Genomic DNA, 24,701 nt, shown 5'->3' with positions numbered 1-24,701 from the left:
CTGGGTGGCTGACTGCCCGTGATTTACTAGCTTCCAGAAACAACTCCATGTTTGGGTGTGACACCCATCTATAGCAAAACACCCTCGGAGCACACCTGGTGGTACAAACTCAGCAGCCAGGTTGATGATAGGGCAGGTGGAGGTGCGGCAGCTCCTTCTTTTGCTTTTCAGCTCTTGTGTACGCAGCATGGCACCCTCAAGTAGCTGGTGCTCCAGGGGGAAAAAAAAAAGTCGGGCTCCAAGCCAAGTGTCTGTCAGGACTCTGAAAGAACCAACCGCTGGCCTGCAGCAGCAGCAGCGAGAAAGGCTCAGACACAGGTGGCAAGGTCCACGTGCTGCCCACACACAAGTGCCAGAGCACTGAGGATGGGGGCGAGAGGGATGTTGGTGTTGGTGCAGCCCTCCTGTAATAACAGGAGGAAAGCAGCACAAGGGACTTCTCCTCTGACCCCTGCCATGTGGTGCACCAGCAGCCTGGTGCAGGTTGCATGCCCCACACCACCTCACTCTGAGCGCATCACCTGTGTTCTGTCCTTGGGTGGTGCGCAGGGCATGGTCCTCCCACCCAGAAGCCAGTGTGCCCTGCTCTGCAGCCAGACAGGAACAAACATGTCCCAGAAGGGCTGCAGATGTTTGACCCCAAAGGGGAAAATTCCAGCTGGGGTGCAAATCCAGTGACAACTGCATAAGCAGATGAAATTTGTAAGCAAAGCTTTACTTACGTGTTCAGGTTGCTCAAAAATGGCTTGCTTTAAAACTGCCTAGTCTTCCTAGTTATGCTGCAAGGTTTTCTCCTGGGGGCAAACATGGGTGGGAATTAACAAACGGTGACCTTTTCCGCAGCATTAGAAACTCTAACTTCGTGTGAGATGCATAAGAAAACAGGCCAGAGAGAGAATGCCACTTGAAACGGTATTTTACTGCTTTTCAAATGCTTTTATTGCTCTATTTTTTTCCCCTACTGATATTCCATGAATTTTCAGTATTAATGTGCATTTTCAACTAGGTATTTTCAAAACTAATTGCATAGTTTCCAAGCAGGAAGATGTATAAAACTGACAGTAAGCCTATAGTAAGAGTATTAATGCAACATTTTCCAAACTCCTATGGCAAAGGAAGCAAAGGTAGCCACTGACTGTTTTCTAGCATGTGCTTTGCAGTTCGGCTCTTCTTGAGTGAACAAATGCCTTCTTCCTGGAACAAGGGAGAGGGCAGATTTCAGACAACATTACCAAGTAAGTCTTTCATAGGAAACTGAACTTTTCTTGAAAGCCCCGCTCTGACTCTACCAAAGATTCAATTTCGGCATAAGATACTGCATTTCCAGAATAGCTTTGAAGTGACACACTCCTCTCTTCCTCTTCTTTCCCACACCCTGACCTCCCAGTTTCAAATCTTGCTTTACACACGGCAGACAATTCACCATTGTACTACTTGCTGGACCAGCATAACCTATGCTGTCTCACTGGCATGCATTACAGCAGGGACTAATGTCATGGTACAAATACTAGGAGTGACAGAGCCTCACAGAAGTCTGTTCCTATGGCTGAATGTAAAATATTAGCACTCATTTACCTGTCTCGTCTTCATTCTCCTTTCTGGAAAGGATTCATTCCTGCCAGCAGCTGATACTTTGTCAAGGGTATGACTTGCATTCCCATCTGCGCTTTATTAAAAGAACCACCCAGCAACGTTTCATGCCAGCAAAGCTGCTTGTGCCCTTGTTGGGATAGGGGAAGGCTGGTACATTGAAATACCCTTCTCTGTTGCACGGGACGACCTTGTCAGTTGCTCTAGAGAAGGACAATCCAAATACACGCAACACACCTGACCGAGTCCTTCCCTGCAGCTGGCTGCTTTCTCGTCTACAAACCCCGATTTGTGCAGTGGAAGGAGAGTGTGCCAAAGCCAGCTAGCTCCTGGTAATGGCATGCACTGTTATTGTTAGCATTACCTGCTAGGCAGGGTTGTCCCGTGCCAGAAGGTATGCCTCCTTGTTTCTGTTCTGCTCAAGGACCGTGATGCTCCCATCTGCATGTGCCTCTCCAGCCGTGTTGGCAACGGGACACTGGTAGACCCCCTCATCTTCCTTCATTAGTTGGTCAATCTGGCAAAACCATCACAGAAAATAGTTTATTATCAACAGGCACATACATTCTGGACAGCACCCTGGAACCACTCTCACAACTAAGCACATTTGAAGTTTGCTGTTCATTCAAAACAGGCACAAAATACTGCTCCTCTAGACAGTTACGAGGGCAATCTGCTCTGTGTGACATGTCTGCCCGGAAGGTCCTCTTTGGTCCTTCTCTTACTGCTTTCACCGTTTGAACTTTGTCACTTCTCACTACCACCAGGACCTTGGGTGCTGCCTGTCCCATGTACCTGCTGTGCTGAACTTACCAAAACCCACCCTGTGCCTTCATCCTGCAAAGGTCCTCCCCAAGCCTGAACAGCCGTGTTTGCTCTGTCTCCAGGCAGCTCCTCCAGGAGGGTGACTCCTCTGTGTGACTCTGAGACCTGCAGAGTTTCATAGGAGTGTGAAGATGTTAGAGGACATCCATGAAATCCGTTAGAAGCATTTACTCATGATAATTGTCTCTGAACATGCTGTCACCGACATGCTTGGACAAGCAGGCAGAGGAGCTGCATGCAGGGCAAGGAGCAGGGAGAAGCAGGGTGATGCTCACTGGACAGGTGCTCTCTGCAGCTCCAGGGAAATACGCTGGTGAAATGCACCTCCTTCTGCCTACACACAGCCTGTGCCAAGACTCTCATCCCCTTCTTCCTCATTGCCCTGAATTTGAGCCCTATTCACCCCTAAGAACGCCTGAGCTCACTTGGTCTCTCAGTGTAGCTCCTGTGTCAGCAGCAAAGAGCAGAAACCTTCTGTCATAGGTACTGGGGCTTTGGATACTTCAAAGCACTGCTCAATATGCCTATTGCTCAGCATCCTCCTGTGCTGCAGCATTGACCCCTACAGACTCGGTTCTCTGTGTATCTGAAGGGTTGAGAAAATTGTGCTTGCTTTGAAGTCTCTAAGGTTTTAGGCAAGATTTTTTTTGTGCAGTGTGGCTTTGAGATGCCTCAGGCTGACGTCATCACAGAGCAAGCCACTTTCAGACACGGAGATAAAACCATCCAGCAAACCAGTAGCACCAAGTAGTCTCTGTTTTACTAGACGCGTGGGCAGATGTCTGCTGGGTGTACATCCCAGTTGTGGTATTGACTGCTAAAACCATTCTCTAATTTGTAGTGCTTGACGAGGCACTCTGACATTGTTCACCAGATTACATTACCATGAGAAGATGCTTGGATTCATGATGACCTTTGGAGAGATGAGGACTAGACCTCCCCACCACATGGGCACTACCGGCTGCTGAAGCGTTGGAAGAAATTGTCCCTACTCTGCTTTCAGCGTCTATGCGGATGATGAATTGAATTACCTGAAATGTGGTGCAGCAACACAGAATGTGAGCATGGGAATGCAGAACCACATCTGCTGCTAGACAATGAAGGTGACCTCCTGTACCAGATCCCCAGCATACCTTTCTCCAGGTGCCAACAGCCGTGGACGCTGCCTTCGTGTCACAGGACGGGTACACCTGGGCCCTGGTGATGTTGTGAATTTTCTGTGGTGACAAAATGATCGTGGGAACTGGAAGAAAACAAGACACTTTCCTGGAGGTGATGTGGCCACCTGGCATGGCCAGCATTCCCAGAAACTGCTTGGGCCTTCTGCTTCCCTGTCAGGGAAGCTCGCTTTTCCTGTAACACTTTGCTGCTCTGCTTTGCGGATGGCATTTCTCCCACCCCACGCAGCTCCCAGCACCGGCGGCAGCGCAGGCAGGCAGGACAGGGCACTGACTTGGCATATGCGCCTTGCTGCAGAAGGGCAGCTGTGAACCTCAGGGGACACAGGGCATCGGCCACGCTGTCACACCAGCTCAGTGCAAGGCTGCTGTGCCAGAAAAGGTGTGAATACCCCCACAACCAAGAAGGTCACAGAATGAGAACCTGCTGCAGCTGCTGTGGCAGGATGAAGGCTGGGTATGAAGGACAAGGTTGTCCAGGCAGAATGAGGACTGGGACTCTTGGGTTGCAGTCTGGATTTATGTTAGACCAAAGGTGCTTGCTCTATGCTGACTGATGTGTCTGTCTGTCTGTCCCCACTACTCTAACCCCAGCGCCACACGCCTTTGCAGAAGACCACTGAGCTGGTGGACGAGGACATTTGAAAAACACAACCTGAACAAAGAATCAGCGTGGCATGAAGCTCATGTTTGGAGTGTTGCGTAAGGGAGTAGCGCCGGTGGCAACTTCCAGGTGTGAAGTCAAGATCCCAGACAGGCCTATATGAACCTCATGAGATTCAACAAGGCCAGGTGCAAGGTCCTGCACCTGGGTGAGGGCATCCCTCAGTATCAATACTGGGGGGATGAAGGGACTGAGAAGACCCCTGCAGAGAAGGGCTTGGGGATACTGGGGGACGAAAAATTGGACAAGAATCAGCAACATGTGCTTGCTTTTACCTTGCTGACCCTCAAAGAAGATGACCTACTTCCAGTTTTATAGGAGAGAAATTTCTATTTTTTTTTCTTGGGGCCATATGCACCATGCCGTTATGAAGGGCAAAACCACACAAGTTAATGCTGCTGTACTACAGAACTACAGTTTTGGCTGGGAGAGAGTGAATTTTCTTTGTAGAAGGTGGGATGGTGCTATATTTTGGCTTTGTGATGAAAAAAGTGCTGGTAACTCTCCAACGTTGTAGCTGCTCCTGAGCAGGGCTTGCACAGCAGCATCAAGGCCAGCAAGCAGGCTGGGGGCACAAGGACCTGGGCATGGGGACACAGCTGGAACAGCTGCTGACCCCAACTGACCCGAGGGATATCCCCTGCCCGATGGCATCATGCTCAGCAGGTGACACTGGGGGAAGCAGGAGGAAGGGGGGGGACGTTCAGAGTGATGGTGTTACGTGAGATGGAGCCCTGCTTTTCTGGAGATGCCTGAACACCTCCCTGCCAATGGGAAGCGGTAAATTAATTCCTTATGTTGTTTTGCTTGTGTGCAGCTCTTGCTTTACCTTGAAACTGTCTTTATCTCACCCCATGAGCTTTCTCACTTTTACCCTTCTGATTCTCTCCCCCCCATCCCACTGTGGGGGAGTGAGAAAGGGGCTGCATGGGGCTTAGCTGCTCACTGGGGTAAAACAACAGCAATAATGCAAAAATGATACAACAAATCCACCTAAAAACCTGTTCTTTGCAAAGATATGTTCAAGGGCATGTTTTCACACCCTAAAACATTTCAACATTTCTAGGTAAGAAAACTTTGTCCCACAACCCTCACCCTGACCTACTTCTCTGTATAGCCCTTTGATCCTCTGAACTGTGTTGCTCCCACAGTCGTTGAGTCCGTTACCAGGAAGGAATCTGACACTCACCGTATCTAAATGTTCCCCATTGTTTGCAATATCTTTTTTTTTTTTTTTTTTTTTTTTTTTTTCCGAATATGGTAATAGCTGGGCTTGGCTTATTTTCTGTCTGTGGAGTCCCCTGCCATTCTGTTTGAGCCGGAAAGTAACATGGTTTTTACTTCCCCTGCCGCCTTAGACCACTTTCTGTATCAGTGCCATTGCTTACGTTACCTTGGCTGGAGAGCAGCCAGTACTGAGGATCCCCTGCTGACTTACAGACCGAGGGTCATCAACTGGATTACCTGAATGCAAGCAGGGAAAGAAGACAGTCTCTGCCACGCCATTCCCACCGTTTCATGGTTGCTTAGTTGCAGCTCGTATTTTCAGCTGTTCTGTTCCCCCAGCCCCTATCTTTGGTCTAAAGGTCTTTCTACTATCTCCTCTGAAGTTCATATCCCATGCATGCACATAAAGGTTCTCCCTGTCCAGTCAGTCACACAGTGAACCTACCCCTTGCTGTCTTCAAACATGGGGGCAGAGTGTCTCATGTCAACCATCTCCTGGAACAACCAGATGTTCCTCCATCCATGCTGCAGTCCCACACTCCAAGCGCATAAAGCAATCTCTGCTTTGTTCGCGCTCCATGATCTCCCGTTGTCAGAGGGAGACAGACACAGGGAAAAGGAACATGAAAGAAGATGCAATTTAACACTGCAGAAAAAGAAGAGCAGGTAAGAGGTTGGCAAGCAAATCTCACAAGGCCTGCACTGAAGAAAGGAGTGTGACAGGGGGGTAGAGGCTGGGAAATTGCACCTGACATCAGCACCTTTCAGACTGATGGTAACTTGAAGCACGCGCTTGTTCTTTCACTGCCTGGCTCACACACCTGTCCACACATCCCTGCTTTGGTAAAATAGGATTCTGGCGACAACTCCACTATATAGTACCAATGAGGTATCACACTGCGCACACTGGCACTGGCATCGCTGGTTTCTCTCACCCTCATTTGCCAGGGGAAGGGGAAGGTGTTAGTGTTATCAGAGGAAAAGATGATTAAAGTATGTTTGATTCAGGTGTTTGTATATCAAATGCAGCATAAACTGCTTTGGATCCCATAGAAAGAGCAATTGCATTGAAGAAATACAGCTGGGGAGGGGCTGCTGACCTACACAGAAGTACAGCGCAGGTCCACACAGATGAACCAGGTGTAAGCTGGGAACCCATCCCTGGCAAGCTGTTGCCTGAATGGCAATCCTGAAGTCTGAAAATTAAGTACAAGCTCCTCATTTTGTTAAGAATTAGCACCCATAAATGGACGGAGATGCCTGGATAGTGAGTTTTCAGCTTGTGAAGCTCTCTTACGGAGACATCACAGATGGTTTTGCCGCTGAGGAATGAAAGCCCTTTTTATTTCAACAAAGTTGCAACAAATGGGGAACTGGTGGGTATTTTGGAAACAATTCAAGTTTGTATGGTTTTCTGTTCATCACCATTTCAAATCTCATTCACAGCCAGCACCACTTCCGTGCATCTCTAGTGGGATTTTTTACAAGTACTATCTTTAAAGACCACACTACTGTGGTGCAGGCTTCATGTTGGCTTCATCAGGTGTTCAGAGTGATACAGAATTTGCCTGAGGCTATTTTGTTTATGTGTGTTTCGGATGGCTGCCAGAAAAATGGCATTTGACTTTGGAAACATATTCTACTGATGCAGATGGGGAAATGATAATGAGAAATCAACTTCCAGGCCACTGGCTGCTTCTGAGGTGCTTCTGTGAAATGGTTTCCCTACAAAATCCTCCGTAATTCCCTAATATGACACAAGTTAGTGGATCTGTGTTATCACAGGCATGCAAAGAACAGTAAGTGATTGCATTCACCCTGTTAAGGAATGGAAAAAAGCCAGGAAGGCAGAAGTTTTCTAAAAGGAAGTAATTATTTCACTGGTATTCTGTTGTAGTGTACAGCTTTTTGCTAGAAAGCACAATGTAAAGCTGTAGATTTTGTCTGGTAGTGCTTACATTGCCATACTTAGGCAGGAAAGAAAGAATGTAAATCAAAGTAAGGGTGGCAGCAACAGGAAAAAAGCATCAGCTTTGTTAACACAGAAGCAAAAGCACTAGCTGTAATTTTGTCATTTTTAAACCTATCTCGTAACAAAGTAATTTAAAATGTGTACTTCTGTGGCTGAATTCACTGGCAATGAGTCACTGTAAACAGAACAGCAGATCATCTTTGCCCTTCTGCTGATTAACCGAGTGCAAAGCTGCCTGGTCAGGTGCACAAGAACCTCCTGGTCTTAAATTCGATTCACAGTCTTGGTAAATCTCCAATCTCTGATGGATGCTTTTTCATCCACCAGATGTTTCTGTATCTTCTCTCTTCAAATTACTTCCCCTTCCTTGTATTAGAAAGGGGTTTCACCACTCCAGATCTTTCATGCAATAAGCCTGAGGACTGTAAATAGTACTGTTTACTTTCCCCATGCATGACATATTCCCAACAGTGTCCACGGACAAAACCAGTGCCATCAAAAATGCAAACGGAAAATGCAGATGATAGAAAATGAAAGCTGCTGAAATGAAAGAAGTCAACACATCCCGATGCACCCATTCTGAAGAAGGCCCAGATAAGGTGCCAGCTGATGCAGACCACGTCGAGCTTCAGGGCCAGAAGGGAGTGTGAATTTCACAGCCAAGGGAAGTGCCAGCACAGTTCAGCGCTGACTGGGCGATCCCAGGCTTTGCCATGTACCTACTGCTGTGTGTAAATGCTCTGGGCATGACCAGCCATGGGAAGGAGGTATCTATGCAGACCCCAGATCACATCATATCTCTGAACAGCAAGGACCACCACCTCTCCTTCCTGGGGGATACAGGCAACATGCCCTAGATGCTCAGGCCTCGCAGGTGCGCAGCTCCCAGGGAAAGCCCATGTATTGGTACTACACGCTCACAAATGCTGGCTGCAGCAATACACACATTCAACAGCACAACTCCGCTACATTCTGCACTTCGGGATGATACAGAAGTTACTGAAATGTAGGGAGCAGATTATTAAACACGGTGAGGTCTCTGAGAACAAGAACCCCCATCTTCGGCAAAGTTTATAATGGGTTTTTAGTCATGATATTTGTTATCCTAATAGCAGCTGTCCTTCAACCAGTTGCCATTTTAGACCTTTTTTCATGACAAGTTTTAAAATAAAAAAGAAAATGCAGGAGAACCTAACAGCAGAAGGCTTTCTTTGGGCATTGCTTACAAGAGGGAAACATAACTTTTTGTGCATCACTTGTCATGTGAAAGGATAATGCTAGTGATCTATGCTATTCAGTATTTAAATTGCAGTTCTAATGCAGAACATTTAATAGCTTAGTTCAGCTAACGACAGGTTTGCATCCGAAGCTGAATGGCATTTGAGTGGCTCTCAGGCATGAAGACCCGTTCCAATTTTCACAAAGTGATATTCCAGGCCTCCTGTAGTTACTAAACATGTCACAAGCATAGGAACACAGCTGGAGAAGTCCTTTCTCCTGTGTTTTCCCCATTTACAAACAGTCTTTTCAATGACCAGGCTGTGTAACAGGCTTAGCTATTTCTGGGCCTGCCTTGGTCAGAATCCAAAGGAATTGGTAATTTTTTTTAGTCTGAACACAGCTGATGTATTTGCCAAACAAGAATCTATTAGGCATGTGCAACCATTCATTTAAATTGCACTAATCTTCTGCTTGGGATTCTCTCATGCAGCCACAGAGCCCTAGATGTCCAGAGGCATCTTAGGAGGGGCTATAAACAAGTTACTGTCCCGGTGCTTGAGAGAAAACAATTCCCAAATAAACAGCGGCCGTCTCTACTCAGTCCTCTCCCTAAGAAAGACAGATGCTATTCAGTAGAGATAAAAGTGCTTGGGGTGTCTTAGCTGACCATCTCCTTCAAGCCTCAGAGGACAGGCTGTGCGCAGTTCAAAATGCATTCCTTACCTCTCTCATGTTCTTAAGGGATCTAATTTTTCCCTGCGAGGCAAAGTCTGCCCCATAATCGTTCCTGCACACCACCCATTCCCTGATGCTGCAAGTGCCTATTATTTGCTGTGCATAAATCAGAACTAAGAACCCATGAGATAGGAAAGACAGTTGTTGCCTTTTGCTGAAGTTCAGGCTCGTTGTAAGTTCCCCACCAGCAGTTTCATCTACCATGTGAAAGCCTGCACCTTCCTTTACGAGCTGCCAGAATACCCCCTGCCACTCGTGTTTTCTCGAGCGCACAGCTCCATGCACCGGCTCTGCAGGCCACATATCCAGCTGTGACACAGCAGCTGTAGGAGACACGGACAGGTGACCCAGCAGCCAGCACCTTGCGAGGCAGTGCTGGCCAGCCTCCCCTTGGGTGGAGATGCTCTCACGGACATCTCAGGGCTCCGGCAGCAAGGCAGTACCCTGCTGAGGGCTGCAGCCACAAACGGTGCCAGAAAAAGTGACCGTTGTCCAGGGAAACTACAGGATTAACAGGGCAGTTACAGCAGTTCCATTAATGGTGGCTGACAGTTACAGAGCTGGCTCCCAGGCTGTGCAGAGGCAGTTTTTTGATTTTTGATGATTTTTCATACTACCACCAACCTGAATGCAGCAGAATCCTGTTAAAACACAAACCCCCTACTGCTTCTCTTTCAGTTTAGGTAAAAGGAGGGCTTAAAAGAGGGCTGGGATGAAAAGAAGTTAGCCAAAGAAGCAAAAAGCCTATGAGGGTGCAATGGCTACAGAAGTATCACTGAGCTTCCCAGCTGACAGGTCATGTCTGGGTAAAAAGTCTCTTGACATAGCAAACTTTTTCCATAGCAAAATTGTTTTCCAATTCTTGCTACTGCCAGAGTTTTATTCCTGGTAGGACATTTTAACAAACATTTCAGGGAATTGCTTCAACACTACAGTCACACAGAGGTAGCGAGCAGGGCATTTCAGGTGGAAATTAGATGAGACACTGAGACTGTTCGGGATTGTGGCACCTTTTCAACATATAAGCACACGTGAAAACATTCACGGTTAGGAAAAACATTATTAAAACACTATAATGGGCAGCTTGTAAGGGGAAACGATTATGGGAAGGAAGACAGGTCCTGCTCACATACACCCATCCCTTAGTTTCTGTGAACGTTTTTTGCACTTCACCAACTCACAGTGCAGCACTGTACTGGGCACTGCTGCAGCCGCACCTTAAGTCATGGGTTCAGTTTTGGGCCCCTCACTTCAAGAGGGACGTAGAGGTGCTGGAGCGTGTCCAGAGATGGGCAACGGGGCTGGGGAAGGGGCTGGGGCACCAGTCTGATGAAGTGCGGCTGGGGGAACCGGGGGTGTTTAGCCTGGAGGACACTCTGGGGGGGACTTTATCGCTCCCTAGTTGGTCTCTTCTCCCAAGCACCAAGCAACAGGACAAGAGGGAACGGCCTCAAGTTGCACCAGGAGAGGTTTAGATTGGGTATTAGGAAAAATTTCTTCACAGAAAGGGTGGTCAGGCACTGGAACAGGCTGCCCAGGGAGGTGGTGGAGTCACCATCCCTGAGGGTGTTTAAAAAGCACATAGATGCAATGCTTAGGGACATGGTTCAGTGATGGACTTGGCAGTCCTGGGTTAGCGTTTGGATTCAATCTTGAAGGTCTTTTCCAACCTAAATGATTCTATGCTAAAAACTGTCCTTCCTGCTTCACACAACAAGCCCGAGATGCTTTAAAGTGCTGAGGCGTTGAAGTATTTCTGTAGATCTGCATAGGCTGAACTGCCACAAAGCACTTTTAATGTAACAAAAGCCGTGTCTCAAACTGAGCAGCCGTCATGCTGCTCTAATGAAGACTTTAAAATGCATATGCAAGCACAGAGAGAGAGAGACACACACAGAACAGATGAGATATTATCAGCCCTGAAAAGCCAGTGGCTGCATCTTGACTGCAGAACCAGATCAAGGCACACCACCACCAGCAAGACATTGTAAATATTTTTAAACAGGGCTGGATGCACAGTTTCATTGACTTCACCAGGGACAGAAGCACTCGCAACATCTGCCAAAGTGCCTAAGCCTTGATAGTGAGCTTTAATAATGAATGATCCTGAGTATATAGCTATGCTTCTTTGGTTACAGTTAATTACTGAAACCTCCAGCCTGCCAAAGACAAGCAAGGGACCTGAATTTCACCCCAAACCCTCTGGAGAACCAGGAGGATGGAAGGAAGTTAAGGGTGATGGATTTTGATTTATTTGCAGAAGCAACGAACCTTTACAGTTCCCGCTGAAACTGAAGGTCCCACTGCTCCTTCTGCACTGGGAAGTGTGTTTCACTACGGAGCCTGGGCTGAACCCTGCATGACGGTTTACTGGCTTGCTAAGCCTGCCCCCAAAAGTTGTCCCCTTCAGCACGGAGTAGGGGTTACGTGGGGCCCCATGAAGGGGAAGGATGCACAAGCCAGCTCTTCCCTGTCACAATACTCTCACGCTATTCAAGAGAACAAATTAGGGAAGTCCGCTTCTTCTGCAGCCTGGAATGTTCACCCAGGTAAGGTGCTCTCTTGTTTTCGTTTCAGCTGTACAAATAAGCCTGCTCCAGTCTTCCTTGTTTCCCAGCGAGACACAAGGCATGGAAGAGCTCTGTCTCCAGTGTGGATTTCCTAACAGCGAAGTAAGGAGGGCATGCTAGTAGCTAGCAGCACACTCTGAATGCACTGCAAAGCTTGGGGTTTAGCCCCGCTCCTTTAGATCATGTTCTTCGGTCTGTTGCCAGCAAGCTGGTTGAGCACACATCCACTCTGCTCCGTATTTTCCAGCGCACTTTCATTTGTTACTCCAGCTGCTGTGGTTTGCACACACATGGGTGTCTGCCAAATGTGTGCTACTGATGGACAGCACCAAAGCATCTAGACCTGCAGACTTACCTACTTCCCAGTGTCTTTGGAATGCAATGCTTGCACATATCACAGCCCGCTGCCCAAGACATTTGCTCTGCTGCTACTGAAAGAGGATTGTGACCAGTATCCCTTGCTCCTGGCCCCTGGTAATACGGTTAGCACAGCTAACCCAAGCAAAGGGCCATGCTCTGTGACTGAGAGTTGGTCACATACCAGTCCCCTTTCCCCTCCTCACCAGGCCCTGAAGGTCCTGTGCACCAGGCAGACTTCTTCCCTCTTTACTGGCCTTGAAGGTCCCAGGCAGCCAGCAAACCAGGCTGTGATAACCTTGCCACAGAACAGGGATGCGTAGCAGCACGCAGAGCACTGCCTATAAAACTTAAGAAGCTACAAGTCCTAAGTCAGAGTTGGATTGGAGCTGCTGCTGGACGGCAAAACCTGTGACCCTCTGGTGGCCAAGGATGTCTCCACCATCACCTGCTTCCTCAGAGGACTGAGTGATGTACTCTTTTATGTGGTTTTCAGTTGAGATTATTATTGTTATATGGATACAGCAAGCCTAGTATTAACATTTGACCCAATCTGCAGAGCGTCCAGTTAAAGAAATAAACCTCAGCTGAGTGGAAACATGTAATTTGTTAAATCTGAAGGCTGGAAAGAACCAAACGTTCTCATCACCTTTTATGCTGTGCTTTTGGGAGATGAAAATAACCATGCTTCTTGTTTCCTGCAAAATTCCCCTGCTTTGCACTGTGTAATTCAGGCACCAACAGAGACATTCTCTGAAACTTTACTCAACCAAGCCTGCAGATAATATTAACTTTCAGGTTGGCAACCAAAATATTTGCCCATAAAAGGACTTCTACTCTGTAAAGCAACCAGTATTTGGAACAAAGTCAGCAGATAATAGTATATCCCTTTCCTAAGAGTGCAATCAGCAATCGTTATAGCACATGGAAGTAATACAACAGATAATTAATTTCAGAGCACTAGAAAGCACTACACCAAGAAGACTCACCAAAAGAAGCCTCATTTATAAATATTGAATTGTATCTCCACTGGCACTTAATTTAGCAAGGCTTCTGCCTAACCTTTTGCTGTTTGAGTCAGTGAGAGGATCTGGGAGAGTGAGAAAAAACTCTGTAGGGATGGAAGGAGATTACATATTGACTGATACATTCATGATATTGTAAAAATCACTTTCGGCGTCAGCTCCTCAAAGCAGCCTGCGAGCAATTAAAATGTCACATGGAAGTCTCTCTCACTTCAGAAGCTCAGACATCAAGAAGTACAGAAACTCTGGGCTTATCTGGAAAATTCCATGAAGACTTTTGTAGAGGCATTTGCTGCTGTTGCCAGAGCTGAACAAGCAGTGTTTGTCCATGCCTTGGGTTTCAATCCCTTATTAATGACCAGAAATCCACTGCAAAGGGTACTTTTCTCCAATATTTAAACCAATTTCAGTGTATAGCTTCTTATGGGTGCACCAGAACTGTGACAAGAAGGCTAGACAACGAGAAACTGATAATCCAGTAGTATCTTCCCAACTCCCATCAAGGGCCTCAGGGAAGCTCATTAAAAAATAAACATACCAGAAAGGATGTTTTTGATCACAAATAGCAAAGGAAGCAGCTGTTACCCAGCTTCCACCAGTGTCCCATGGGGACAGCTAAAACCTGTCCCTGTGATTACAGCTGAATAAATTACTGCTTCTGAGTTATGATACAACAAGGTATTTACTCGCAAATGTCGTGTATCGTCCCCTCGTCCCTCAACCTGTCTGTCCCCCCTGCCCCCATCTTTGAGTGCATTTATACCATGAATGGAACAATGGGACAAAGACTCAGGAGAACATAAATTGTATTTAGCAGGGGGTTGTGAGTAAAAAAAGCTGCAGAAAGGGACACAGGCACACAAGACACACAGATCCAGATGCAGACACTGAAAGAGCTGAGCCCGATTCCTCCATACCAGAAGAGTTAGCAGAGAGCAAACGGCACCAAGAAAGGATTTACCTCTACCACGCAACAGGGACCGCAGGGGCAGTCTGCAATGCCCACACAATGCTCTGTGTTGTTGAAGTCCTCATCCCACAAACGCACCCTCATGCAGCGTTGTCCTGTCCTTCTCTCTATGTTGGGTGCTATAGCTGATATACCCAGGAGATAACAGAAGATTTCCTCTGGGTACTGGGCTTTGTACAGCGTGCAGGTTTTGGCTGAGTTAGGTGTACCACTGAGGACAGGATTACTTCAATCAGTTAATTTCATGGGTTGCTTATCACGCTGAGCAGATGGATATCTAAGTATATGTTAAAAACCTGCTAACAAGAGATGCTAAGGTTTAAGAACTGAACTTCCTGGCAGTACAAATTCCTTCTCAAAATACCACATGAGTTTAAAGCATTTTGAGTGTGTTTCCTTACAGAATTCAAGCCTCTGGTTATTCAGATATGCATAAGAGTACAGAATTGCAGGATACAAGTAAAGAATGCAACCTCGAATGGAAAAATTGTAGTTTTCTTTTTTTTTCCCTTTCCTAATGGTGATGATTTTGTTTCAGAATGCAGAAGAATCTTGGTATTTGGTTCTATTTTGCCATTTGCTTAATTAGTAGGGTGCCATCTCTGGCACCAGCAAATGTATTTAAACTTAAAACTGCTTTAAACCGTACAAGCTATCAGTCTGGCAGCATTGCACATACCCCAAACTGGACCAGCGCATGTCTTAACTTGGAACTGCAGCGCTTTTGTGTCCTGAGGTGACCCAAAGGACGTGGGCGTACTAAGTCACGGGCCACCCACGGAGGAGCCGGTACCCTCCACTGGGACAGCGCTGGGAGACGCTTGCTTTTTTCCTGTGTCCCCTTCTGCGCCTGGAGCATCGTTCGGGGAAGGGGACGCACAGCCAAGGGAGGAGAGCCGGTGCTTAAAAATCCGCCCGCAAACCTCCCACCGCAGCCTCCGCCCCGCACCCGGCCATCCCCGACGCCTCCCCGCCCCCCCCCCCCCCCAGCCGCGACACCGGCGCGGGGGCTCGGGCTCCCCGGCGCCTGGCGGGGCGGCCGGCGTACCCACCGGGCTGGCACCGGGCGGCGGTAGCATCGAGGAAGCGGCGGCGGCGGGTGCCCCGGCGGTGGCGGATGAGGAGTCGCAGGGCGCGGGGGTCGCCGCGCCACCGCCCGTCGGGGCCGCAGGCGGTGCCGGCCGGCTGGCAGAGGCAGCTCCGGGAGGCCCGGGGGTCCGGGCCGCCGGGCCGCCGCCGGCTGGCGCACACCAGGCTCTGCCGGCAGCGCCGTGCCCGCGCCCCGACGGCATCGCGGCCGCCGCGGGGTCGCCCCCCAGCCTTAGGCAGAGCACGCAGCACCCGCAGGCGTTCCGCGTCCGCAGCCCGGGCACCACGCAGGCCGACGACGGGCACTGGGACGCCTCGCAGGATCCGCACCCCTCCGCCGTCGCGCCCAGACCGGGGCCGGGGCCCGGGGCTGGGGCCAAGACCGGCGGCGGCAGCAGCGGCAGCAGCAGCAGCAGCGGTGGCAGCGGCAACGGCAGCCGCGGCGGCGGCGCGGGTGGCGCGGGCATGGTGCGGACTGCAGACCCGGCCGGGCGGCCCGGGACGGTGGGGACACGGCTGCAGGCGCCGCCGGTTTTCACGGGGCAGCCGGGGAGCAGATGCCCCGCCGCCACACCCCGCCGTGCCCGCCCCGCCGTGCCTGGGGGGCGCCGCGCAGGGCGGGCAGCGTGTGACGGCCTCGCACCTGCCCCCGCACCTGTGCGCCCCTGACACACACGGGGGGGGGGGGGGGGGGCGGGGGGGCACACGCGAAGGCACACGAATCCTCGCACAGATCCCCCCCAGCCATGCTCCTGCACCTTCGCCGCAGCGCGCCCGCCCTGCCGCCGCGCCCTCCTGCACGCACCCGCTGCCCGCGCACCCGCTGCACCCACATGCACACCGGCCTCGGCCCTTCCACCCGCAGCCTTCCACTGCACCGGGCCCCAGCACGGCCCTTGGTCCTGGGGCACACACCGCGGCTGCTGCCCACCCCCTGCCAGGCACACCTGCGCTCCCACGTGCTCTCGGCGGGCATGCCCCACGCACCCGCTTTGCTGCAAACAGCGTTGCCACCGTGGCTTTTATCAGGCTCTCCCAGACCACCCTTCCTGTCCTGCTCGCTGACGCGTTGCGCTGTTGGCATCACCTCCTCTCCATGCATGACCCCCTTACATCCACCTGGCAGGCTTCTGCTTCACCCTTTGCCCTTCCAACAGTGTTCTCCCTGGCAGCAAGCAAAGGTCTCCTAAGCTGAGTCTGCTTGCATCAGGACAAAGCTCATTCAGAGAAGTCCTAGTAAGGTCACATAACAGGGTCCCGCACCTGGGGAGGAACAGCTGCCCACACCAGTACGGGCTGGGGCTGACCTGCTGGGGGGGGCAGCTCTGCGGAGTGGGACCTGGGAGTGCTGGTGGGCAGCAAGTTGCCCATGGGCCAGTCGTGTGACTTTGTGGCCAAGGTGGCCGGTGGGATCCTGGGGTCCATGAGGAGGAGCGGGGCCAGCAGGTGGAGGGAGGTGACCCTCCCCCTCTGCTCTGCCCTGGGGAGGCCACATCTGGAGTGTGTGCCCAGTGCTGGGCTGCCCAGTTCAAGAGGGACAGGGAGCTACTGGGAAGGCTCCAGTGGAGGGGTACGAAGCTGATGAGGGGGCTGGAGCATCTCTCTCAGGACAGGCTGAGAGAGCTGGGCCTGTTTAGCCTGGAGAAGACTGAGAGGGGATCTTGTCAGTATCTGCAAATACCTTAAAGGCGAGTGTCAGGAGGACGGGGCCGGGCTCTTTTCAGTGGTGCCCAGTGACAGGACGAGAGGCAACAGGCACAAACTGCAACACAGGAGGTTCCTTCTGAACACGAGGAGAAACTTCTTTTCTTTGAGGGTGACGGAGTGCTGGAAGAGGCTGCCCAGAGAGGCTGTGGCATCTCCTTCTCTGGAGACATTCAAAAACCACCCGGCCATGACACTGTGCAGGCTGCTGTAGGAGAGCCTGCCTGAGCAGGGGGTTGACCTAGATGGTCTCCAGAGGTGTCTTCCAGCCCTGACCAGTCTGTGACTCTGTGATGCTCTAATATAAAATTAAATTGCCCTCCTTCACTCCCAGAGCCTGGCATGACTTTTTCTATTGCTCCGCAGAGATACCATTAGCCCGTTAAAGCAAATCAAAACTTCTTGGGACACAACAAATTCAGCAGAGCTCAGCTCTTGTCGTTCATGACATTCCCAACAGAAGGTGTTTGCTGAGAAGGTGAGGGTATGGCATCTCATTGCTTCTGCTTGCTTTTTACGTGTCAGGCAGACAAAATCAAATTAATTGCTCTTTCACAGGGTGGATTTCTAAGGACATTTTGTACATACCCACTCTTGGTTACTCTGAATTCTGCCTTTAAAGTCAGTATCTTTGACATGTGATGAAATTTTTTCTTATAGTATGTAGTAAATGCTGATCGCACAAAAAAAGAAAGGCTTCACCACTGTGACTATGTCACAAGTGATAATTATTAGTATTATTTAATATTTAAATTACATTAATACTAAATAAATATTGCTAAATGATACCTCCCTACACAATTGCAGCTTAAGAATGAGGCAAGATGACACCTGTCTAATCAGGATATTAACTGTATTCATGACTAAGTACTCTGTGGTCAGTTACGCACTCAGTGCTTCAGTATACCAGCATGTTTTGCATACAAATCCTTCTGCAATTTGTCAAGGTGAAATTAGGCTAAAAATGATGTGCATTATAATTTGCAGGTTGACTTACATCCACATACAGGCCTTAAAGAATTTTTTTCAGCTGTCTCAATATAGATTTTAATATGTGTGTGTGTGTAAAGTGAATATATTTTACATACTTCATTTACACACCTGAAAAGTCACCAGGTTCTTTTCTTAAATGTCCAGTTACTGTGTACACCATGAACATGCAATATTGGCCTAAAATTAGGAACATATTTTTCTGGGTTTGTATGAGCATACGCCTGCTTTCCTGAAGGGCCAAAGTGTTAAGAAGAGGTATGCATTTTGCAAGTTTCCAGGTGCTTTCATTGCTTGACTTTGATTTTTAGAAGAGCCTAAGAGAGGTTCTGATTGCTTCAGAGTAAATGTCTGACAAACCTGCTATCTTTCCTACAGCAGTGGCAAACAGCAATTAATTGCCTAAGGAAGACCAGAAGAGCCGAGCAAATATTTTCAGAACTCTTCTTTTATTTCCTCAGATTTTTTTTAAGTAGCCCTCAAATGATTTTTGGTTTCTTTTATCCATTGCTTTCTGAGTTGTTTTGAAGTTACAGGCATTTTCATAATCAATAGCTGTCCTGCAACAAGAAGTTTACAGGCTATTTTGTAAGTATTTGGATGGCGGTGGTGGGGTGGTAGTGGTGGGGTGGGAAATCCTGTAAAAGAAATGTCTTCATTTGCTTGGAGTATGGCAGCTACTTGCATTTGATGCTCCGGGGATTTTGCACTGGAAGAGACAGAGAACAAATGTTACTTGTTTGCTCTGTCCAGATCACTGTGGATTTGAAATGCTGTAGCTCTCAATCTGTGTTTAAGGGAGGATGAGATGTAGCCTTTTTCCTTCAATGCTGTCACGTTCCTTCTGTTCCTTTTCATTGTATTAATCAGGGAATCATAGCATCATTATATTGGAAAGGACCCTTAAGGTCATTGAGTCCAATCATTAACGTAGCACTGCCAGCTCCGCCACTAAGCCAAGCCACCAAGCGCCACATCTACACGTCCTGTAAATACCTCCAGGGACGGTGACTCCAACACTTTCCTCAGCAGCCTGTTCCCAATGCTTGATAACCCTTTTGGTGAAGAAATTTTTTATTCACCCAAATCTAAACCTCCCCTGGTGCAGCTTGAGGCTGTGGAGCAGAAGTTCATACAGTGTTGGAAACGCTTTAGACAGAGAGAATGTGAGGCTTTATAGCACATCTGTATTTTAATTGCTTATTGGAAATAGGCTTTGTGAAACCAGAACTTACTATATCTGCATGTTCAACTAGACTGTAGGAAGGCTCTAAATATTTATTGGACTCTAATCTATGTTATATCTTGTATCTCACATCATATATGGGCTTATGTCATTGACAGGCTCGAGGAGTGGGCCCGTGTGGGCCTCATGAAGTTCAACAAGGTCAAGTGCAAAGTCTGGCACCTGGGTCAGAGCAATCCCCAGTATCAATACAAGCTGGGGGATGAGTGGATGGAGAGAAGCCCTGAAGAGAAGGACTTGAGGATACTGGCAGACAAAACATGGAACGAGCCAGTCATGTGTGCCTGCAGCCCAGAAAGCCAGCTGTATCCTGGGCCGCATCAAAAGAAGCATGTCAAAGGAGGTGATTCTCCCCCTCTACTATGCTCTTGTGAGAATCCACCTGAAGTCCTGCATCCAGCTGTGTGGTCCCAAGCGAAAGAAAGACATGGACCTGTTGGAGCAGATCCAGAGGAGGCCATGGAAGTGATGTGAGAGCTGGAACACTTCTGCTGTGAGGAAAGGCTGTATTGGGTTTGTTCATCCTGGAGAAGGGAAAGCTCTGCGGAGACCTTATAGCAGCCTTTCAGAATATAAAGGGGGCTTATAAGAAAGACAGAGAGAGGCTTTTTACCAAGGACTCTAGTGACAGGACAAGGGACAATGGTTTTAAAGTGAAAGAGGGTAGGTTTAGATTGGACATAAGGAAGAAATGTTTTACAATGAGGGTGGTGAGACACTGGAACAGGTTGCTTTGGCTGTTCACTCAATTTCTGCTCACATTTTTGCTAATATTGCTCATGCTAAGGCCTGATGTATGCTGGGAGCTGTACCATTAGGTCAAAATGTGAGCATCACCTACACAGGGCAGGTAGCCAGAAAGAACTAAAGGGCCATTATGCTGCTGTTATCACCTACAGCTGGCTGTCTCCTGCAGCCATCATTTTTGCATATCAATTGTCTGGCAGTTTTGTTAGAATCCGCTAACTTATGGAAATGGTATAGACCAAACATTCAAGATGGAAGGTACAAAACCTCAGCTTATTCCAAAACCTTTTGAAGCAAATCCAACAGCAGCTGGACTGCTGAGGATTTTGTGCTTCCTGGTGTGATACAAAGGATGCCTGTATGGTGATGGAGGAGGAAGGATGTGTACTCTCACCATCAGCCAGAAAACTGATTTTTTGCTCATAGGTGCATGAATTAAGAATTACATGACTTGGATGGTGAATGAGTGAATTCACATGGCAGACTAGTTTGGAAAAAGGTGATTTGCCCTCGTTTTTCATGTTTGTTTGTTGTATTTCTTAATGAACTCATAGAATAACTTGCAGAGTATGTTGTCCTGTACGTTTGAGCAATCCAAATGGACTGTGAGAGTTGCCCAGAGAAGCTGTGGATGCCCAATCACTGGAGTTGTCCAAGGCCAGATTGCAAGGGTCTTTGAGCAACACCAGTGGAAGGTGTCCCTGCCCATGGCAGGGGGTTGGAATAGATATTCTTTAAAGGTCCTTTGCAAAACAAACCATTCTGTGATTCTGTGTATATGTGTGTATATATATATATATATATATTTATGTCAATTGACTACAAAACTACTACCAAGAAGCAAGTATAGAGATATCTCAAGTTATTACAAAAATTATCACTACTAAAGAAAACAAGGGTACGTGTATTTCAATATCAGCAGTAGTACTAAAGTAGCAAGGACATATGTATTTCCATAGTAGCGGCAAGTATACTTATGATTAATTACTGACATGTGTGCCTGTGCATATAAATATTCAAAGTAGTTGCAGTATGGTGCTCATCAGACTGCTCCCAGGGGAGAGGCCAGTCAACAATGGACAAAGTTTCACTTGAAACGTCATCAGCTTCTTGGAGTCTGCAGTCAGCCAGGTGTCCCTGGCCAGGGTCCAGTCTGTTGAGACCTTGTACAAAAAGTCCACACAGGAGGAACACTGGGAGAGGGAGAGAGAGGCTTCATTCTGGGTAGAAAGCACGTAATTTTTTATATCCCAGAGACATAAGAAGGCATAGGACACCACCACCTGAAGCAGCCAATAGATGTTGCTAACTTCTGGTTTCAGCCTGACACTGTCAACAGACAATGTTTTTTTTCTGTTCTCTCAGATGAATTTTTACTTTTCCAGATTGTTTTTCTGTTCTTCCATCTGAAACAGCCAATAGCTGTCACCGGTTCCTCCAGGCTGTTTTCCACCTTTTTGACTCTTTTCACCTCTCTAGATGATAAGCAGTTTCTGGGGTTTGTGCTTATTGATGGTATCTCATGATGTCTCTGGTTTTGAGGTACTCAGCTGTGCTTCTCAAGGGTGCCCTGGGTTCCCCAGCCGGCTGGCATTTTTTCTGTCAGTGTTTATACAGGAACCTTCTGACAGTCTTTCCCCCCACTGTAACCAGGTTGCGTTTACAGCAGTTCCTGTCACTTCACCCCTGGGCCTACAGCTGCTGGTGGGTCACTGCAGGTGAGACTACACCGCATCTCTCCTGCCTCTTCATGTGTGAGATGGAGTACTTACACTTGCCTCAGGCCCAGCAATGGTGGTGTAACTTAAGTGAGGGTTTGTCAGCTGAGAACTGAGGCTACAGTACTGCTTCAGGTAAAAGTGATATACACAAGAGATTTGAAGCAAGACACAATACAGAAAAGCACAAAGCCAGCAGCTAGAATGAGAGCTAATTCCATTAAGATGTGCTATGCCCATGCTGCAAGGCCTGGCAGCCAAGACCATAGCCAGGAGCAGTCTGCTGGCAGACCTCTGAGCAGGGTTTTTTCTTGGACTAGTTGGTGAAAGGTTGGTGAGATGACTCAGACATGTTGCTGAGTCACCTTGTTGAGGAATTTTTGTGGTACCCCTTGAGGTGAATTAAGCACATGTTTGTGCCTAAATAGACATAAGAAAGATTAAGAGTGCATCGGACAGAGTCCTACCGCTGTAAGCACTTCTACAAAGACTCTGCAACAGCGTGTTGCAAGCCCATTCCTTATATCCACTTGCACCAGCCGGTGTGGATATAAGGAATTATGAGGAATTATCACCACTGTGAGAAGTGCCTTGGGGCACATCAGCCCAGCCTTGGGTCCATCTGCTGGCCCAGCTCTGCTGCCCAAAGGTGGCCCCTGAGTGCTCCTGTCCAGGATGGCTACAGGATGATGCTGAGGCTGTATCTCTTCTGCCAAGAGAAACTTCATTTAGTTGGTCCTGTCACTATGGGTTTGAACACTCCATAGTTCCTACCTACAGGGTAATGGTTGTGGTGCAAATTAAAGGCTAAATATTTAGATCAAAATGCATAGGGACTAAGAGTGCTATGGTAGAAGTGCAGCCTGCTGTGGTGGCCCAAAGCCGGAACCACCCAGTTGATTTAAGTGCCCAGAACCATTGTGATGTTTACAGAATGAACAGTGGATTAGGGAAACACTGAATTTCATTAAGCACGTTTGGCTTAAACGTATTGTCCAAAGAGAGTTACAGTCTAAACAGCCAGATATGTTGTTTGGGCCACCTGTGTCCCAATTATTGTTAGTACTCAGCCAAGCATTACTTGGCAGCTTGCAGCCTGGAGAATTAGGTGCAGTGAAATTGTATCTTTGACAGTTTGTTCTATTAACATTCATGTGAGATTCTGGAGTTCCAAGCCATTAAAACCACCTTTGTTTGCACTTGTTGATTCATTATTACAGGTCCATGAGATTTTTTGGTCAGAATCAATATAAGCTTGTTTCATTTCATGCCAAATTGTCAATCAGTATCATGAACAAGGTATTACCAGGGAAGATAGTATGAGTTTCCATTTCCTGATGTTGTGGTTAGAGTAACCTGAAGGAAAACACAAATCCACTTTGTCTCTTTTTGAATGTTAAATAATTTGGGCATCCAGTGCTCAGAAATGAGATTTGTGTTACTCTGATGGTCAAGCACCTTCCACATGGTGCTTCAGAGGGGTGTTTGTAATACTCAGTGAAATCTTCCTTTTTGCAGATTATTAATTTGGACAGTTATTAACATGTAACTGATGATTATAATTTTCACTTAAAGTTATGCTGCAGCTGGTATCAAAAACTTTCCATCTCAGACTACTGGTTATGGTCTGTTGGTTGCTTAAAGCAGTCACTGTGTCATTAAGACGATGTGTCTAATTGTGATATGGGGAAATACTGGTTGAGGTTTTGGACTGACTGGTCTGAGTGTAAATTCCAATTTTACACTAATGTTAAGAAATCCATCCCAGCATTCAATGATAACATTGTACTGGGGATGACAAGGAATGTGGAAAATCTATCTAAATCCTTGGGTTTCAGCCCATCTGTGTATATCTTTGCTTTTTGAAATGTGGTTGATTGTCTGATTGAATCACAGAGAGTAAAGGCAGGTGGGTAAACCATTGTCTTAATCCTAAAATTAGGCATTTTGCACTAGCCTGAAGAATGGGTGGGCTGTACCTAAACCACTAATAATCTCTGCCCAGGTTAAAATATACTCCAATTTATTTGGAGTTCCTGGTAAAGCTCCTTTTAAAATTCATTTGCCACAAGAATGTCATGGTGTAATCCCAGCTGGTGACTAACCACCACATCGCTGCTCGCTCACTGCCCCCACAATGGGGTGAGAATCAGCAAAGTGAGAAAACAAACTCATGGGTTGAGATAATGACAGTTTAATTAGGTAAAGAGAAAGCCGTGCCCACGAGCAAAGCAAACCAAGGAATTCAATCACCTCTTCCCATGAGCAGGGAGGTGTTCAGTCATCTCCAGGAAAGCAGGGTTCTATCACATGTGATGGGGACTTGGGAAGTCAAACGCCATCACTCTGAACGTCCCCCCCCCTTCCTCCTGCTTCCCCCAGTGTCACCTGCTGAGCATGATGCCATCGGGCAGGGGATATCCCTCGGGTCAGTTGGGGTCAGCAGCTGTTCCAGCTGTGTCCCCGTGCCCAGGTCCTTGTGCCCCCAGCCTGCTTGCTGGCCTTGATGCTGCTGTGCAAGCCCTGTTCAGGAGCAGCTACAACGTTGGAGAGTTACCAGCACTTTCTCATCACAAAGCCGAAACATAGCACCATCTCACCTACTATGAAGAACATTCACTCTATCCCAGCCAAAACCAGCACAAAGAACCACAAGTGTTTACCATGCCTCAGGTTAGGCCAGTGTTGTCCAGCTAAAATATTGGCTTGGGCATCTGCACAAGAAAGGCTCCTAACTAATAGGCCAACCTATTGATATAGATCCAGGCTACCCATATGTCTTAAGTTGTCTTGTAGCCAACCCAGAATTACCAGGCCAGAGGTGGAATAGTGTATACATGTTATGTGAAAGATCAACATTATTGCTTTATGTT

At 47.9% G+C, this 24,701-nt stretch overlaps 1 long non-coding RNA gene across 1 annotated transcript; it reads right to left on the bottom strand.

Annotated features, from left to right (window-relative positions):
- Positions 1–551: 551 nt before the first annotated feature.
- Positions 552–15,441, bottom strand: LOC121080387. Its single transcript, XR_005825356.1, has 5 exons — positions 15,387–15,441; positions 3,549–3,658; positions 2,404–2,520; positions 1,955–2,107; positions 552–1,194 (listed from the first exon to the last, which is right to left on the bottom strand). It is a non-coding gene; the product is annotated as an uncharacterized LOC121080387 (long non-coding RNA).
- Positions 15,442–24,701: the final 9,260 nt, after the last annotated feature.

The sequence above is a fragment of the Falco naumanni genome, chromosome W (genome assembly GCF_017639655.2).
Source record: "Falco naumanni isolate bFalNau1 chromosome W, bFalNau1.pat, whole genome shotgun sequence".
Taxonomy (NCBI): Eukaryota; Metazoa; Chordata; class Aves; order Falconiformes; family Falconidae; genus Falco; species Falco naumanni.
Note: the sequence above shows the minus strand (reverse complement) of the source record. Positions and strands in the feature narration are given on the sequence as shown.